Source organism: Protopterus annectens, chromosome 7.part0 (genome assembly GCF_019279795.1).
Source record: "Protopterus annectens isolate FY-2018-M chromosome 7.part0, PAN1.0, whole genome shotgun sequence".
NCBI lineage: Eukaryota > Metazoa > Chordata > Ceratodontiformes > Protopteridae > Protopterus > Protopterus annectens.
Window position 1 is genome coordinate 239,911,744 of NC_056739.1, and position 10,063 is coordinate 239,921,806.

The window sequence follows — 10,063 nt, forward strand, 5'->3', positions numbered from 1 at the left end:
TCTTAGAATGTGTGATTTTGAAATAACAACTCAATGACAAAGGCGTTGACCAAAATAAGTAGTGAACTCTGAAATGAACACTATAGAACATAGGAAAGGGAGGGTTTGTGAGAAACCTGGATGTATTTTTTTTTTGTTTGTTTGAAAAAGTAGATTAGGAGGGAAAGACAAATGAAATAAGGAACTCGTCTAATAAATTCTCATTAAAATGTTTGTCACAGGATCAGGAGAACTGCTGGTTGCAAGAAATTAGAGAATACGAGGGCTAAGTAATAATATAGAATTAAAAGAGTGGAAAAGTACCTTGACTATGTGTTTTACTATTACAAATGTATGTAATGTTTAAAGACAATTTTTTAAATGTTTTTATTCATTTTATAGCACAATATCTTAACAGTATAATAACAAGAAAAATATGGACTATATACAATGTCCATAACAACTAAAAGCAATATAAATAGAACACTTGACGTTTCTCTAACAGATCAGACAATTTTGTCCAAGCAATTAAATGGTGGCTTGTGTTGGTAGTCCTTGCTTTTATAGTAGCAATCTCATTCTTACAGATGTATTTCACAAGATGTATAAACAAAACTTTAAAGACAGGAGTAGATTGAGATTTCCAATATTTATTATGATTTTCCTTGCTTTTTATATAATTAGATTCAATAATGATACCTAGATATTTAATATGTGTGCTCTCACAGTTTATGTCTCTTTTTGATCTAAGTTTCATAATAAAATTTTTATTCACTAGAAGTGTTTGAGTTTTGTTGTGATTGAATTTTAGACCAGAGATGGTTGCAAAGAAGTCTAGATTATGTAATAGGTGATCTATTGAATTGTCAGTATCATTAGAAGTTATTAGTAGGTCATCAGCAAACATTTGTATCTTGGGGGATAATTTGTCTGACACTTTATATCCTTTAATGCTGTCATTATTTCTAACATAATTTGCAAGAAGCTCAATAGCTATGGCAAAGAGTAATGGGGAGAGGGGGCACCCCTGTTTAGTACCTCTTAATATTTCGAATGGACTAGATAGATAATATCCAATCTTTACACAGGCTATGGACTTTTCATATAGTTTTTTTTATTAAGCCTATAAAGTCTGGGGAGAAATTGTATTTTTGCAGAGCTTTAAACAGATATGGCTAACTTAGTGAGTTGAAAGTGTTATCTATATCAAGGCTTAAAATAGAAAGCTCTTTTTTTTCTTGTTTGCTAAGTCTATTAAGGACAGTAATCTAATTACATTGTCTTGTACCTTTCTGTTTTTGATAAACCTGGTTTGGTCTTCATGAATTAATATTGAAAGAATTGGTACTTACGTATTATTGCAACCAGATTTCGCTGTTGCAAAATGGCCATAATTTAATAGGAACGACTGCATGAAAGACTGCAAGGTGTTATTCATACCCTGTTTTACATTAGCAAAAGTATGAATTAGCTGCAGGAGCAGAAACAAATGTCAAAAATCATTTTGGTGTTTTGCATGCATTACAGATACATGCTTGAATTGTCAGCGATGCCGCCTTACTGATGAATGTAATGTTTGGAGCATGAGGAACGAATTCTTCACAGAAGAAAAACACAGACACAGGAATTAACTGTTTGGTAAGGTAATAGTTTGTCACAAATGTGTCAACATTCTTGAAAACAAACACTGCAATAAGAAACTGCCATAACTAATGGTTTTAAAAAGTGAGGGTGGATTATGTTGACAGTAGCTTGTGGGTTCCTTTCTCAAGGAAGAAGTTGGCACTTCTGATTTTGTACTGTTTTATGATGGTGGCATGTTTGGGAAAATGAAATACTACTGAAGTGATTTGTGATTTCATTACTGCCATGACAATGTTGGTTGCTCATTATATGGTTTTGACTTTCTATGTGGTTTGTAATTTTTCAAAAATTGCAAAATAATGTGTTTTATGAGTCACAGGACAAAGATTACGCAGCTGTGATTACCAAATGAATGTATGATGGTCACTTGACAGCATTTGCTGGCACAAAGAATGAACGTTCAACGGGCAGACTTGCAGGAAGTGACATGATGCCAGTAAACACCATTAAGAAAGAACAACAGTAAGTTTTGCACATTGTATTGATAGCAGTCCAGAAAATAAGCTGTACTGGTAAAGAAAACACACTATATTACATTTTAATAACATTAACGAACATTTGTCATGATCGGCATCCAGCCGCTATTACCGTGAAAATCTGGGTGCGATAATATGTAAGTATTTAATCTATCTGCTAAGACAGACATGAATATCTTGTAGTCAATGTTAAGAAAAGAGATTGGCCTGTGTGATGTGCAAAGGTTGGCCTCTTTATTTGGTTTTAAGATGGGAGAGATGATTGAATATTTCCATGAGGGAGGGATGTTTGTTGTGGTTTTAACTTCCTGGAATGCATTGAGTAAGATTTTCAAGATGTTATCAGGTAAGAGTTTGTAAAATTCCAGAATTGGACCTTCCAGCCCTGGTACCTTTTTAGGCTTAAGATTTTTTATTTGTTCCTTTAATTCTTTAAAGGAAAAGGGTTTATCTATGTTATTAATATTGTGTTTGGATAGCTTCTTTTGAAGAGTATTAGCAAAAAAGTTGTCTATACTTTTATCACTTGTAGATGAGTTATTATTAACATTCTTGTAATGGTTTTTAAAACATTGATTTTGATAGTCTGATTATTTCTAGTGTATATTATTTCTTTTATATGACTTTTCTCATTTAAATATTTAGATCTAATTGCAATCCTGTGCATACTCTTGGGGTTAATTGAGTAAGATTGTAATCTGATTATTTCTAGATTTATTGATATTTTATGCTGCATGACATTCTGATATTCCTTGCTCAGTTTACATATGTCAAGCTAATGCAGGGTTGTCATTTGATGTAAGTTTTAGTTTTAGTTCATCAATTTCTTTCTGTATATCTATCAGTTTTTTATCCCACTCTTTCCTATTATTTATATATCAACATTTGACTTTACCATGTAAGACTACCTTTAAAGTGTCCCATAGGATAATATCCGAAACCTCTCCATTATTATTGGCATCAAGGTAAAGCTTTATTTCATCTAGAAACCATTCCTTAAATCCTTGTACTGTTACTAGATAAGCAGGTAGTCTTTGGCAGAAGTTTAAGGGATATGTATAACTTGGATGTATTGATCAGCTGGACCTATGTAAATAGTTAGTTGTAGTTTTTGTAATTGATTTGTTTATTATTTTAAAACCAAATAAAAAAGAAAGAAAGAAAATATATGTTCATGATCAGAAATAACTATAATTTTATTTATTTATTTATTTGACATTTGTTGACCAGGAAAGTCTGATTGAGCAATAGCCCTTTTTCAGTAGATGTCCGGAGAGAAAAAGCTCCAAAACATAGTCTAGTTACAGTACAAAAGTTTGGGCATAACATACAATATATAAAAGACATATCATAGTTAATGTACAGTACATGAGCTTTTGAGAAACTATCATACATAGAAATAGCAAGCATCATCACTGAGTTAATCAAATAGAGTGAAAAAGAAAAGAGGAAGGTAACAGAAAATTTGAGAAATAAGGTGAGTCAAGTTGTGAGATGTAATACTAAAATATAATTCTATAAGTACTTTAGTAAGAGAATGGAGTGTTACTGGTGGGTAAAATGGAGTTGAGTGGAAGGTTTAAGGGGACAGAGATCGAGTGATAGGAAGGTGTAGTAGTATGAAGGGAGTTCATGAACGTTTTTTACAGTGACATATCCAGGCGCTATTTGAAGTGTTGCTTGAGGGCTTTTTTTTAATCTAGAGAATTGCTTATTTCTCTGATGGCTAGGAGAATCCAGGATAGGGCTGGGAAATAGCTGTATAGGTTTTGGGCAGTAGATTTTTTGGTCTTATAAATATCTAAGAGATTTAGATCCACACTCCTAAGGTGTCTGGCAGGAGTATACTAAGGTATAATAGTAAAAATGTCAGGGCAGAAGGAGGGATTATTGAGAAGGGAGTGAATGACAAGAAGTTGTGAAAAGAGAAGCCATCTAGGGAACTCTATCCAGTTTAAAATACTCAGAGACTGATAGTAGTGAGAGGTGGATGATAAATTAGTTGCAAACCTGGATATTTTGATGTAGGTGGTTTCCAGCTTGGTGAGAAAAAAGGACTGGAGGTTAGTTAAAATTTGGGACCCATAAAGGAGGCTAATAAGAAGGTAAGCATGGGCAAGTGTGATTCAGGCTCCTTGGTAAGAATTTTTTTTTTATTTCTGTAAAGTAGTCCAAGTTTTTGGTGTTTTTTTAATGCAACTGTGATCATGTAGGTTGAATTTGAGTTAGTCATCTATGATGACCCCATGCAGTTTGGTGTGGGTTTCTACTTTGATAACAGTGTTGTTGGGAGAAGTTATAGTGAAGGAGGGTTTAGAAAGAATGAGAGGTTTTGGTAAGAATAGAAGTAGTTTGGCCATTTTGGAGTTAAGTATTAGTTGATTGTTAGTCAGCCAGTTTTCAATAGAGTTAAATGAATTCTGAGTAAGGTTGTGTAGATCACAGAGGGTATCAGAGGCGCTGATGATAGTGGAGTCATCAGCATACTGAATGAGAGAGCAGTGAGGACAGGCATTATGGAGGTTGTTGGTGAAGATGTTAAATAGTAGTGATCCAAGGACTGACCCTTGAGCAACTCCTGCAGAGATGGGTTGGAAGGGAGAATGTTCAGAGCACAATTTGATGAACTGCAATCTGTTGGAGAGGTAGCTGGAGTACCAGATCATAGTAGAAAGTGAGTGGTTGAGACTGGAAAGTTTGGGGAGGAGAAGGTGGTGAGAGACAGTGTCAAATGCTTTGGAGATATCTAGAAATAGACAGTAAACTAGTTTATTTTGGTCTCTGGTGATGGATACTGAGTGACAAAAGGAGATGAGGGCAGTATAGGTACTGTGGTGGGGCAGAAACCATGTTGGCTGGGGGTGAGTAGATTTAATTTGAGTAGGTGGTCCAGCAATTGCCTCTGTACACATTTCTCTAGAATTTTAGAGAGATGGGACAATATAGTTAGAGACCAGTAGTTAGAAAGATCTGTAGAATTACTACCCTTGTGAATAGGATTGGTATAGAATTTTTTCCAAAGTGTGTGAACTGTGGATTCAGATATAGAGCAGTTAATGAAGATTGAGATAGGGATAGCAATGGACTGTGCAACTAGTTTAAGGAAGAATGGAGGAATGTTGTCCTCAGAAGAAGAGCATGGTTTAAGCTTGAGTAGGAGCCACTTTATGTAGCTGGAGGGAATCCATTATAGAGAGAAGGAGTTGCTTTGGTTAGAGGTAGATATAGGGGGAGTAGGTTTGGTGGGATTTGCGCTTTGTATTAGTTTACTAATAGTGTAAATGAAATAAGAGTTAAGTATGGTGGCACTTTCTAGAGGAGTGTTGTTTGGACAGGGGTTAGGAAAAGAGGAGTTACCTGGGTGAAGGATTTTGTTTAAATTGTTCCAGAGTTTTTTGGGGTTGTTAAGCTGAATTGTCTGGGGTTTTGTATAGACATTTTTTCTTATCTATATTAATTTGTATTTTGAAGTCTGAAGAAGCATTCTAGCAATGAGAAAGCGCTTACTTTTTAACTGCAGTGGAATAAAACAGAGTTTCAGTTCAAAGCTGTCATGGTGTAGCCTCTTCTGTTGTTAAACATTAGTATTTTGTGCATAAGAGCATGTGTGGATTGGGTAAGACATGGAGAGCAGAGTGATTTTACTCTTCTAGCACTGAGGGGGGATGATAGAGTTAAGAATGTTCAAGAAAATAGAGGTGAATTTATGATCAGCCATCATCAAGAAGTTGTTCGGAAAGGAAAGTCTGTTAATAGAAATGAGCATATTATTGAGCACTTCATGGTGTTTGTTGGTGAGATTGCAACAGTTTAGACATTTTGGAGGCCTAAGGTGGTGATGCTAGAATATTTGAATGGTAACAGGTTTGTGATCACTGAGGAAGTCAGGTAGAGAGGTAGGTTGATGATAGAGCTCTGGCTTGGACACTAGTATCCAGTCAATTATAGTAGGATTATTGAAGAGAGTGGGTATAGTAATTAGTTTGGAGAATCCATGTAAGTTAATGAAGGAGGTGGGTGAGATGAGGGTTAGAGATAGCCAGTTAATGTTGACATTGCCTAGCATGGCTGCTTCACTGGGAATGCTGCAGGAAAACCAGGAAAGAGTATATTCTAGTAAAGGAAAATTGTTGCCTGGAAGAATATAGATATCAACAATGGTAACAGTTTTGTGGTTATTAAGTTTGCAGTTAACTGCAAGAAGTTCAGCAGGTTGAGATATTGGTGGAGGGTTGGATAGCAGGGAAAGATGCAGGTGGTTGGCAAATAAGATGGCAAGTCTGCTTTTTTGTGAGTTTGAGCAAGTTGTAAGATATTATAGCCAGGTGGAAGGAATTTATTATTGGAGTTATGAGGTTTGAGCAAGATTTCTGTGATAGTTATGATGTCAGGAGAGTATAGGGCCATTCAACCATGGAATTCACTTATTTTGTTTAGAAAGCTGTGGATATTCACAGAGTATATAGATAAGTGTTTATTGGTAGAGTTAGGGTGATAGGATGTAGGTTGTGGTTTTAGGTTAGAGGGGGAGTGGTGGGAGATGGGTCCTGGGTTGGGGTGAATATCCCCATAAAGGAGTAAGGTAATGTGGTGATAAAATAGATTTGGGTGGGATAGGTGTTGTAAGTGGTATTTGTACTTAAGTCTTAAGGGAAAAGTGGAGAGGGGTAAAATTATGACCTTGGGAAAAAGCGAGCCTGATGTTGGAAATAGTGAAAAAGATATAGTGAATGAGTGGTTGTTTAGCATGTAATTGATAGTGTGAGTGGAGGTAGGTGGAGAGTGCTGAAGACCTATGTTGGTGTGATAGGTGGAGAAGTCAGATAGGAGAAGTAGAGAGAAAAATAAGGAATGTGTTAGGATAAGGGGTAAAAATAGAGGAAAGTAGTAGGCTGGGATAGATATTAAGGATGGAGCAGTGGAGTATGTTTAAATGAGTGAGATAGGAAAAGAGATATGAAAGAGTGAAAGAGTAATAAATTGTCAGAGTGGGGATGGGTAGGATGTGATATTAAGGAGAAGAGTGAACGGCAGCAAGTAGTATGGGATAACAAAAAGAGGTAAGTATGCAGGTGATGAGGTGAAAATCGATTAAAGGATGGTGCAGTTTGAGAGAGACTTGGAGTGTAATTAGGAAATGGAGGCTGGTGAAGAAAGAGAGAAATACAGATATGCTAGGTGGGTAGGTGGAATTGTAGGTAGGTTAAAGATAGATTGATGTATGAGGAAGAGGGACGGGTACAAGTTTGTGATGGTTTGGGTTACATAAAAAGAGGAGCGTATAGGTGCAGTTAGATTGACAGGAGAGTGATGTAGGCATGCTGGGAGGAGAGGAGGTAGAAGGAGAGAGTGCATTTAGTGGAGGGGTTATAGGAAGAAGGAGGTGCTAGGGAGTGAAGAAAAGGATGGTTAGCTATAAATCTAATGAAAGTGGGGGTGGGTAGGAATGGGGGTAGGGTAGGGGAGCAGAGTGAACTTGAGCGTAGCAAGGGTGAACAGAGCAGGCCAGACCAGATTGTTGGAAGCTAAATAAAAAATGAACAATAAATGATCAGTCGGTAGAGCAGTGAGTAGGTATAAGGAGAAGTTATAACAGGCAGATAATGGGTATTAACAAATTTAACAATATTTATGAGCAGGACTGTGGCAGGGGGATTTGGTACAGTGGTGTGCTAGTGGCCATTCACAAAGGAATAGTATAGCTGGCTATAAACATACATTTAAAATTAAACTTCTTGTAGGGGAACTGGCTTTAGCAGTTATTTGTTTAGCTTCTTACTCACAATTTGGAGGGTCACTCTGTGCACTGAATCAGGTTTTAATGTAGTATGAAAGGATAAAGAAGAATAGCTATATAATGATAAACACTTTAAAATGATATACAATATCAGGAAAGATAGAAAAGGATGATAGGGATGATGAAGGCTGTGTGAGTAGCTGACCTCATGGTACAATGGAGAAAGTATAACAGTAGACTTGATATTGTACAGTTATGACATGCAGTAAAGCAACTTCGTCTGGTTAAGTTAATGGTATGCTGCTCTCCCCAACTCAGTTAAGTCAAAGAGTGAGTTGTCTCTATAAGTGGAAAGAGTTTGACTGTTTCATAAGTATTCAAACTTCTGAATTTATAAATAAAACAAAAAAATCACTAGATTAACAATTTGTCAAAAAGAAGTTGAGTCAGTAATTTTAAGTTTGACACACTAATATTGCAGTTAGGAACATGTGGAACACATTATCGTACAAAAGCAACACTAAACCATTCATTTACTTTTATAAGGTGTTGCAAACAGCTTGTTTAAAGTATAATCTTGAAAGAAAAGGAATGTGATATTGGGTAAAGATAAATTTTAATGGCTTCCCTCCTCCAAATGAGGGAATGCTATACTGCTGTGACAGTTTTGAGAAGGGTTACCACCTGTCCCACTTTGCGAGGGACAGTCCCTCTTTGGGCAGTTGCGTTCTGACAAAAAAATTGTAAAAATGGCAAATGTCCTGAGATTTTAGGACAAAATTAGTTCCTATATTTTATGTAATAGTTGCATAAAACAGTTATTCTGTATCTAAAATACCTAAATGTTATAAGAAACAGAATAAGCAACTAAAATGCTACAAGAATAAGCTTTTATTTAGGCAAAAAAGTTAAGTTCTATTCTTTGTACTGAGTGTGGGTATGTCGGCCTGTAAAATCTGATGTTTGTACCAAAAATGTCCCACTTTGGCCATTTGAAAAGGTGGCAACCCTAGTTTTGAGTGCAAAATGTAAGGCAAGTAAAGGGGAATGGCTTTGAACTCAGTGAGGACTCTACATATCACTCAAACTCAGATGGATAGAAGACCAGGAGAGTTATAGTGTGTGCTGGGTATACAGAAGTAAAAATGTCCTCCAGGGTGGGCATTAAAAGCTGACTACCAATTAATGTTGTGAGGTCCATTACCTGTTCTTAAAAGATTCATTATTTCTCTGTAACACCCACTTTGGATGTTATTAATAAACTTATAAAGTGGTCTGTCTGTTAAATTATTTTCTATTTGTTTTCTTATTAGTATATAGGTGTTATTATTTGGTGCAACATAGATCCTCAGCTTAATGTTTTAAAGTTTATGTAGGATACATAATTGTTGGATAATTACTTTGCATCTGAATTATAAGATGTGCTTTCATTTCACTGTTTTAGTATTCCTTATGTAAGTGATCTCCTACAGAGGATAGCCCAATGTCTGGACATTATACCAAAGTCTTTAGTATTTACAAGTGCTGTACAACATATATATTCCCCCTGCACAAGGAGTAGGGCATAAAAGTGACGTACAGATTAATACACATCTGAATTGTTTGCTGCTAGCCTCAATGCCATCATTGAATATTGGTCTGAATGCCTTTCTTCTTTGCTGGTTAATGAGATGCTTTCAGATAAGTGCCCTGTTGGAGTTCTTTCTTATCTTTCTCTTTTATTTTTAGTGTTGTTGGTTTCAAGCCATCCAGCAGATTTCCCCATAAAGATCATCATGACCAATATCTGTTCTGTCTGGGTGCTTCCCACTACCATATGCAATGTTCTCTCTCCCAAGCATTTGTGCCCAAGACCCTATGTAGTCACCTCTCTTCCTTGTCTCTTCACCTTGAAAACCAGCATCTCAAGCTGTTGGTTCAGGGTGCTATGGCAAAGTCTTCCCATCTTGAGCTTCCCATCAGCTGTTGGCCAAGGTTCATAGGTTCATAGGTAGGTACTAGGCTATCAGCCCTGGGGCCGGCTTTTGACACGCAAGAAAATTATTTTTCTGTGCCCCTGTCAAGCAGTGCTGCAGAAGTGATCCCCGGGTTGAATTTTCTATTTCCCATCCAGTTGTCAAGATTTTTCTTAAAGCAGGTCAATGAGGAACTTTGCTTGACATTAATGGGTAGTTTGTTTCAGAGTACGGGAAGTCTCTGGGACAGGAATCTATCCCTCCAGCATGTT